We start from the raw sequence: 9,114 nt of genomic DNA, 5'->3' as shown, positions 1-9,114 counted from the left end.
AACAAGAGGGTATTTCCTGTCTCTCATCAAACTGGGATCTTCTCAAGTATGGGGTCTATGTCCTCTTCCAATTCTGACTCCTCAACCAACTGGAGATTCCTCGAGGTCAGGAACTGTGTCTTCTCAGTTTAGAGGGGAGCTCTCTGAGGGCAGGAGCTATATCTTTTCCTCTTGGATTTCCCTCCAGAGCCCAAGGCAGGGATCTGTTCACAGTGAATGATCAGGATTTCATACAGCTTAATGCTGGCAAACCTGACCCTTAGCTATCCCATTGCATGATGGGAAAGGCTGGGAATTGGTACGAGGGAGGATACAGAGTCCTGCTTATGCTTATACATGTAGCTTTATATTACACTTCATGTATTTATGTATTATTTATTTACATATGTATTCATAAATATATTTATATATTACACTTTGCACATGCTTCTCCTGAACACAAAAAGGCACTCACTATTTCAGTGGGGAGCAGGTATGATGAAGAATATTTATTGGGGTGTCCCTGGCTAACCCTCCTTTTCTGTGTTCATTATCCAGAAGAAAGGGAGCTGCTGAAGAAGAAGGCAGAAGAAGGAGGAGTAAAAGGGGTCAGCCAGCAATGTGAACTTTTGGAGGGGAAACTCTTGTCTCACACACACACACACACACACACACACACACACACACACACACACACAATGTGTTCGTATTATAAGACTCCCCCCCTCACTTAATAGTATTTTTATTTTTTTCAATTACATGTAAAGATAGTTTTAAACATTTACTTTTATCAGACTTTGGGTTCCATTTTTTTTATCCCTCCCTCTCCTTCCCTCCCCAAGATGGCAAGTAATCTGATATAGGCTATACATGTACAGTCATATTAAACTTATTTCCACATTAGTCATGTTGTGAAAGAAAAAACACAACAAAAGGGAAAAACCAAGAGAAAGAAAAAACAACAAAAAGGAGAGAAAAATGGTATGTTTCGATCTATATTCAGACTCCATATTTCTTTCTCTGGATGTGGATAGCATTTTCATCATAATATAAGACAATTTTTTAAAACGTCAGTTGTAACGTAATAAAATGACACTAATAAAAAGTTGCAGTGGATAGAGTACTGGTCCTGCAGTCAGGGAAACTCATCTTCCTGAGTTCAAATCTGACCTTAGACACCTATTAGCTGTGTGACTGTGGGTAAGTCACTTACTCCTCTTAGCCTCAGTTTCCTCATCTGTAAAATAAACTGGAGAAGGAAATGACAAACCACCCTATTACCTTTGACAAGAAAACCTCAAATGGGCTCACAAAGAGTCAGATATGACTGAAAAATGCCTGAATAACAACAAAAATAAAATCTCGACATATCTGTAGCATGTGACACTTTTCAAAGCGTTTTCTCATGACCACATTCTGCCTTATCCCACCCTTCATTTCACCTTGTGGTATGAGGTGGCAGAAGACCTGATCTTCCCATTTTCCAAAAGAGGTAACTGAAACCCAAAGAGACTCTATGTTGCCCTCTGTAATTGTACTTTGTATTTCATCCTCTTTTCTCAATGAATGGGTGATGGAACCATGATGAAAACCAAGTGGTTCTTGCCTCTATCCAGACCAGAGTTCTTTCTATTAAACTTCACAGCAAACCTCAGTCTATCCAGCAGGGGGTGGTGAGCTACAGATTTTCTCATTCTTATCCCTCCATAGTCTTCCTGTGAGATCCCAGAACATGCCACCAGATTAAGCACTGGATAAGGAGATAGAGACTTTCTGACAGAGATTCCTTGTCTAGGAGGTAGCTGCAGAAGAATATTTGACACTGGAAAGTGACAATGTGACATTTCTCTTTTGTAATACTAAGTGACTCTTTGACTTTTTCAAAAAAAACCAGTGTATTCCTGGTAATGTACACTAAAGTAGAGTTTTCCAATCAGTTCATGGGCCCTATGGACTACATGCTCCTTCACTTCCATGAAAGACTTTGCTGGAGTTGCTTTACCAGTTAGAGGGATAGCTGGTTGTTTAATTTTCAGTGTGAGTATTTACACCTTGGAAATCAGCAAACACTCCAAATCAGGGCTTAACTTTTTGTTTTTTTAAATTGTCTACGTTTAATAAAATGATGGAGAAAACAGTAATAATGCATGTGAAACTAATAAGTGTGGTGCAGATATAATGTTTTTTCCCTCTCAGAGATCCAGTTGTTAAATTCTTTACCAAGACATTGCTGTACCCATGCTTATCATGTACTGGAGAGGTTTGAAGTTGGAGTGCCAAGTCCCAAATTTGAGGCAGTGTGGTTCAGTGTAAAGAGCATTAGAGTGAAGAGCTCTAGGTTCAAATCCTGGTACTGCCACTGACCTGTTCTGTGACTTTGGTCAAGTCATGGCATTAACTTCAGCCTCAGTTTTTCACATTGGAAAAAAAACAAAAATGAATTATGACACATTTCTTGCCTCCCTCAAATGGTTACTGTTGAATGAGATCATTGTGAAAATATAAACAGAAAGGAAAGAAACCTGCATTTATTAGGCTTCTACTGTGTGCCAGACATTGGGCTAAGTTCATTGAAATGTTATCTCATTTGAGACTTACAACAATCCTGGAAGGCAGGTGCTGTTTATTATTAGCCCCATTTTACAGTCATGGAAACTGAGGCAGACAGTAATTAAATAACTTGTCCAGGATGACACAGTAAGTGTCTAAGACTAGATTTGAACTCAGGCTTCCCTGATTACCTAGCACTCTGCCCACTTAGCCATCAATCAGGGCAACAACTCAGAGGACACCCAAAACACTGTCTAATGGCATGCTTCTTTCCAGCTCAGGAGTAAAGGAACTTTCTAGTATCAGGAGGTGCATGTTTCTTCCCACGACTGTATACTAGGTGAACCTCCCACATCCCTCAACTCTGCAACTGCTCTCCGTGGATCTCCAGACTGCTAAGTACAGCTCTGTCCCGGGCCTCCCTGGTTGAATCAAGGTGTGTGGGTGGTGTTGTGGATAGAGCACTGGGCCTGAAGTGAGGAAAACCTGAGTTCAAATGTGGCCTCATACACTTCTTAGCTGTGTGACCTGTTAACTTCCTTTTCCTCAACTATACAAGGAAGATCATAATATCATCTGTCTCTGAAGGAGGTATCTGTGAAGGTCAAATGAGATAATATTTACAAAGTACTTGGCACTTAATAGGCACTTAATAGATGCTTATTTTCTTCCTTCCTTCCTTCCTTCCTTCCTTCCTTCCTTCCTTCCTTCCTTCCTTCCTTCCTTCCTTCCTTCCTTTTCCTTTCTTCTTTCACCACTGTCCCTGGGTAATGTTGTTGCTGTTGTAAATCAGACTCAGTTGATCCCAAATGGTTTATGATCCCCAAACAATTCCTGGTTGTTTTAGGCAGGCATAAGCTGATTTTGTTGGCAGCAACATGCACTTCCTAACGCTGTTTTGGCTCCAGTTGGTATTAACTGGAATGTGTCGGGGTCGGGGAGGAGAAGAGCAGTCACAGGCATGTGGAACTAGCTAGAAAGGAAAAGTTTATCACAACCCCACAGAATGTTCTAGAATTGTCCACAACGCATGATAAATAGAAGGGTTGTCGCCTGGAACCTGTCTCTCTGATTGGACCAAACACATTGACGTTGAAATGCGAAAATACAATGCTTTCATCATCCAGGCCCTTTTTTCTTTACTCCCTGAAGGGGCTGTGTGTCTTTAACCCTCCAGGTTAGAATCACAGAACTTCTGAGCCAGCAGGAAATTGATGGACAGTTAATCTAACCCCTGTGTTGTTGTTAGTCAATCAATAAACATTTATTAAGCACTTACTATGTGTGCTAAGCATTAGGGGTACAAAAAGAGGTAAACGACACATCTTGCCCTCAAGGTGCTCACAACTGCATGTGTGTGTGTGTGTGTGTGTGCTCTCACATGTGTACTCAAGTGTAAGCATGAATGTCCTTAAGGGGAAGGGCATATCCTTTTTCTCTGTTTCCCATTTTTCTTTCCTATTAACCCTTCCCCTTGTTCTATGAACTTTCTTCTTTCCATAAGTCATGACACCCTCTCCTTCCTCTCTTTCTTCTTCTCCATGTGATATTGGAAAAATTATTTTATCTCTCTGTCTCAGTTTTCTCATATAGATCTTATGTAGATGAGATGACTTCTGAGGTTCCTTCTATATCTAAATGTCATGGTCACATGATTCTATGATCCTTCTCTCTCTCTTTCAACATTTTAAAGGACCTCAAAGTTCATCTTGTCTAGCCCCTAACAGAATCATGAATTTTGGCTACAGCATTTTGACAAATGGTAATGAATCTAAATTTTCCTCGAAGACTTTTGGTATTAACCCTCGCCTCTCTTCTTTCCCTCTTTCTCTTTCTTCCCTCTTCCTGTTTCTCTCCTACTTCTATTTCCTCTCAATCTCTTGCTCTTGAAATTGGGAAACCTGGATTTTAATCCTGGTTCTGACATTAAATGTACAAATTTAGGCAATTCCCCCTAACTTCTCTGAGCTCTAGTTTTCTTACCTATAAAAAAGGGGATAATAATATATTACTAACAACCCTTCTCACAGGGTTGTTTTTGGGAAATAGCTTTGTAAACCTTGGGGTGTAGTATATGTGTGTGATTATTGTGGCTACTATTATTCTAGACACAAACCAGTCTAAAATGGGGGAGCAGAAGAAGGTGAGGTTCAAAACAAAGAACCCGAGCTCCTTGCTCTTGCCCCTGCTCCCCAAGAGGCTGTCACAGTCAGATTAGCTAAGGGAGGGGTGAGGATGGGTGGAGATCCCCAACTGGGAAGATATTCCAGATGCTTTTGTCTGGACTCAAGAAACCTCAGTGGGAGGGGAGCCCATTAGGCGATTCTAGTCTAGCTGGTTTTCTCAAGACAGTGACTAAGAAATACTAGGCACTTAATGATGAGCTGTAGTCAAGGAGTATGCTAACCACACAATTAGGAGGAGGGTGTGTCAGGCAGTAGGATGAAATCCATCCATCCGGGGTGGGGCTGGAGGGGTGAGATCCTGGAGGTGGGGTGGAGGATGGGTTATTCCACAATAGTTTGGGATAGAAAGAGTTCTCTCAAGGATGGAGAATGGGAGAATTCTGCTTTTGAAATTGCCAAGAAGTCTTTTTGAAAACTGAAAATGGGTTACTTTTACTAATTCAGTCTATCCCTACATCTGGCCATGTCATTGCTGTGCTCTTCTGTTCAAAGGATCCCAGTGGCTCCCAAGAGGCCAAGAAATAAAATTTGAACTCCTTTGCCTGGATTTTAAGGTCCCTCACAAATCTGATGCCACTTCATATTTTCAACCTCATCACATAGTCTTGCCTTTCATGAACTCTGTATTCCATTCAGGTTGGTACAGTGGATAGGACTCTGGGCCTAGAGTTGGGAAACCCTGGGTTCAAAGACAGCCTCAGACACAGACTAGCTGTGTGACCCTGGGCAAATCACTTAACCCTCTTTGCCTCAGTTTTCTCATCTGTAAAATGAGTTGAACAAGAAAATGGCAAACCATTCCAGTATCTTTGCCAGGAAAACCCCAAATGGGGTCATAAAGAGTTGGATATGACATGGATTGTGTGAACTGAGAGTGGTGCCACAAGATTGGAGAAAGGTAGATGTCTCAATTTTTTTTAAAGAAAAGACTATAGCTTAGTGAACTTTACTTTGGTTCCTGGGAAAATTCTAGAATGGGTCATTAAAGAGATGGTTGCTAAATAATTGAAAAGGAAGCAAGCAGTGATTGCAAAGAGCTTCATTAAGAACAGGTCACATCAGACTAACCTTATTTCCTTTTTCGAATTAGTAAACAAGGAGAATACTTTGGTTATAGTTTACCTAGATTTTAGCAAAGCTTTTGATAAGTATCTCATCCTTTTCTTGTGGGCAAGATGGTCAAATATGGATTAGATAGTAACAAGGTGAATTCAGATGGGATTGGCTGGCTGGACTCAAAGAGTAGTTGGTAATAGTTCAATGTCAATGTGGCAGCAGGTATCTAGTAGGGTGTACTGGGGATCTATACTTGACTTTGTGCTACATACTATTTTTATCAGTGACTTGGATAAGGTGTAGGTGATGTGCTCATCACACTTGCAGATAACATAAAACTGGGAGAGATAATTAACACATTGGATGACAGTCAAGATTGGGTTCTGTCAAAAGGCTACAGTTGAGGACCTAGAGGGCTACATGTGGCCTCGAGGCTGCAGGTTCCCCATCCCTGTAGACCATTGCATCAATCAGAATAGCCAAATCTCTCACAGTTACCTATTGCACAAAATTGCTTTTACTGTGTACAGTGTTCTCCTGGTTCTGCTCACGTCATTTTTCATTAGCTCATGTAAGTCTCTCCCAGTTTTTCTGAAATCATCCTCTTTGTCATTTCTTATAACACAATAGTATTCCATCACAACTTGTTCAGCCATTCCCCAATTGATGGGGAACCCTTCAGTTTCCAATTCTTTGCCACCACAAAAAGAGGTGCTATAAATATTTTTGTACATATAAGTCCTTTTCCTTTGATCTTTTTGGGGTGTAGACCTAGTAGTAGAATTGTTGGGTCAAAGGGGACACACAGTTTTCTAGTCCTTTCCACAAAGTTCCAAACTGTTCTCCAGAATGGTTAGACCAGTTCAGAATTCTACTAAAAGTGCATTGAAGTCCCATTTTTCCACATCCCCTCCAACATTTGCCATTTTCCTTTTCTGTCATGGTAGCCTACGTTAAAAGTGGGAAGTAGCACTTTATAGTTGTTTTAATTTGTGTTTCTCTAATAAGTGGTGATTTAGAGCTTTTTAAAAATATAACTATAGATAGTTTTCATTTTTTTTGTCTGAAAACTTCCTGTTCATATTCTTTGACCATTTATCAATTGGAAAATGACTTCTATTCTCATAAATGACTCCTATTCTCACATAGAGAATCTCAATTCACTACATATTTGAGAAATGAGGCCTTTATCAGAGAAACTTGAGGTAAAATTTTTTCCCCTCAATTTACTGCTTTCCTACTAATCTTGGCTACACTAGATTTGTTTGTGCAAACCTTTTAAAGTTAATGTAATCAAAATTACCCATTTTTTCCTGTGATCTTCTCTACCTCTTTCTTGATCATAAATTCTTCCATTATCCATAGATCTGACAGGTAATTTTTTTCCGTGCTCCACTAATTTGCTTATGGTATCAACCTCTGTGTCTAAATCATGTACCCATTTTGACCTTATTTTGATACACGGATGAAGATTGGTTTGTACCCACTTCCTGCCAAACTGCTTTCCAGTTTTCCCAGCATTTTGTGTCAAATAATGAGTTCTTGTTCCAAAAACTTGGATCTTTGGTTTTATCAAACATCAGATAACTGTGGCTATATACATATACTACAGAGTAGGCAGTTAATAATGTTGGTTGTATGAATGAATAGAGGAAGGCCTGAGATACGGATGAGAAAGTACTTCTTGATTTTTCTTCTGCTTTGGAGAAGTTTTTCTTCTTTCTTTCTGCACTTTGCTCTAGTGTGTTTATCTTCCCTAAGTCTCTTCTAACCAATTGACAATGAAGGATATGGTTTACAGGTGGCTAAGGGATATAAAGAAACCAGCCTGGGATCAAATGTGATGCCGTATAATCCAGGAAGCAGATAAGCCACTTGTGGATCATTGAGAGTGTATTGAATGCAGCTCTTTCCATAAAAGAGGAGGACAGGACAGAGCAGATCATGCCTTCCCTATGAGTCAAAGGAGGAGGCAGCTGGGTAGGGCTGAACCTAAGGTGTGGCAGATGTGGAGGGGAAGGGAATGGGGAAGGTCCTGGGGTTGTAGAATGCAGGTGAGGATTTTTTCTGTCATTCCTCTATTGCTTCATTTTGAATAGTTGTGGGAGTAGCATGGCAGGTAATAGTGATGTAAGGCTAAGTATTGAAAGGGTGGTGGTGGAACTGAGAAGACTGTTCAAGAACACTAGTTTTGTTTTTGAGAACAACAACCCCTACCCCATAAGGCACTCTGAGGTGTGTTTCCATTGGTGGGGATGGCTTTATACTAATCCACCCATGTTCTCACCCCTATCTCCAAGCTCCACTCTACTCCAAACTTCCTTTGTGGGCAGGCTCCCCTACTAGACTGTTCCATCAGGGCAAGACTTTGTCTTTTCTATATGTTGACTTTTCCCAAGAATAGGGATCTGCCCAAGAGGGCCTTTAAGTCATTTTAAAAAAGTTGATTGTTGATTGAGTTGGTTGGCTAAGGTTAGAGGGGTGATTTTTGGGGTAGCTCAAGGTCCAGCTAAACAGCCTCTATGGAGACAGGATTTGTTGCCTTGGTCCCATTGGTACCACAGTCCAACCTTTTGTTGTTGTTGAGTTGTTTTTCAGTGGTGTCTGACTCTTTGTGACCCCATTTGGGGTTTTCTTGGCAATACTGCTGCTTCTTCCTTCTCCAGTTCATTTTACAGATGAGGAAACTGAGGCTAAAAGGGTGAAGTAAATTGCCCAGGATCACATAGTGAGTAAGTTTCTGAGGCCATATTTGAATTATGAAAATGAATCTTCTGACTCCTGGCATGGAGCTCTATCCCCTGCCCCACTCAGTTGCCCTATATTTCAACCTAGTTTTTCCTAAATTGTTTTGGACCCTCATATAACTGTGAACTTGTCACAACCCACTGAAATGTGTCCATAGGACATCATCACCCTTGTTCCCTCACCACAAGGCATCTACCAGCTACATACCCACAACTAATACTACATATATATATGTAATGTATATATGTATACCTATAAGGAGATAGCTTGGTGAGTGGAAATAACACTGATATTAAAATCAGAGGACTATGGTTCACATCCTGCCTCTTCTCCTTTACCACCTGTGTGGCCTTGGACCAGTTATTTCATTTCCCTGGGCCTTAGTTTCATGGTATATAAAATGAAAGGTTGGCCTGGATGATCTCTAAGGTCCCTTCCAACTCCAAATCCTATGGTTCTAACAACATTTTAAAAAGCAGATTTTTATTATATTTTATTTTTACCTGACCTGGATTTTCCCATGGCATCCCACCTTCCTGTCTCAGAGTCATCCCTTATAACAAAGAATTCTTAAAAAAAGAAATAAAAGAAGTGG

The sequence above is a fragment of the Notamacropus eugenii genome, chromosome 2 (genome assembly GCF_028372415.1).
Source record: "Notamacropus eugenii isolate mMacEug1 chromosome 2, mMacEug1.pri_v2, whole genome shotgun sequence".
Classification (NCBI taxonomy): domain Eukaryota; kingdom Metazoa; phylum Chordata; class Mammalia; order Diprotodontia; family Macropodidae; genus Notamacropus; species Notamacropus eugenii.
Note: the sequence above shows the minus strand (reverse complement) of the source record.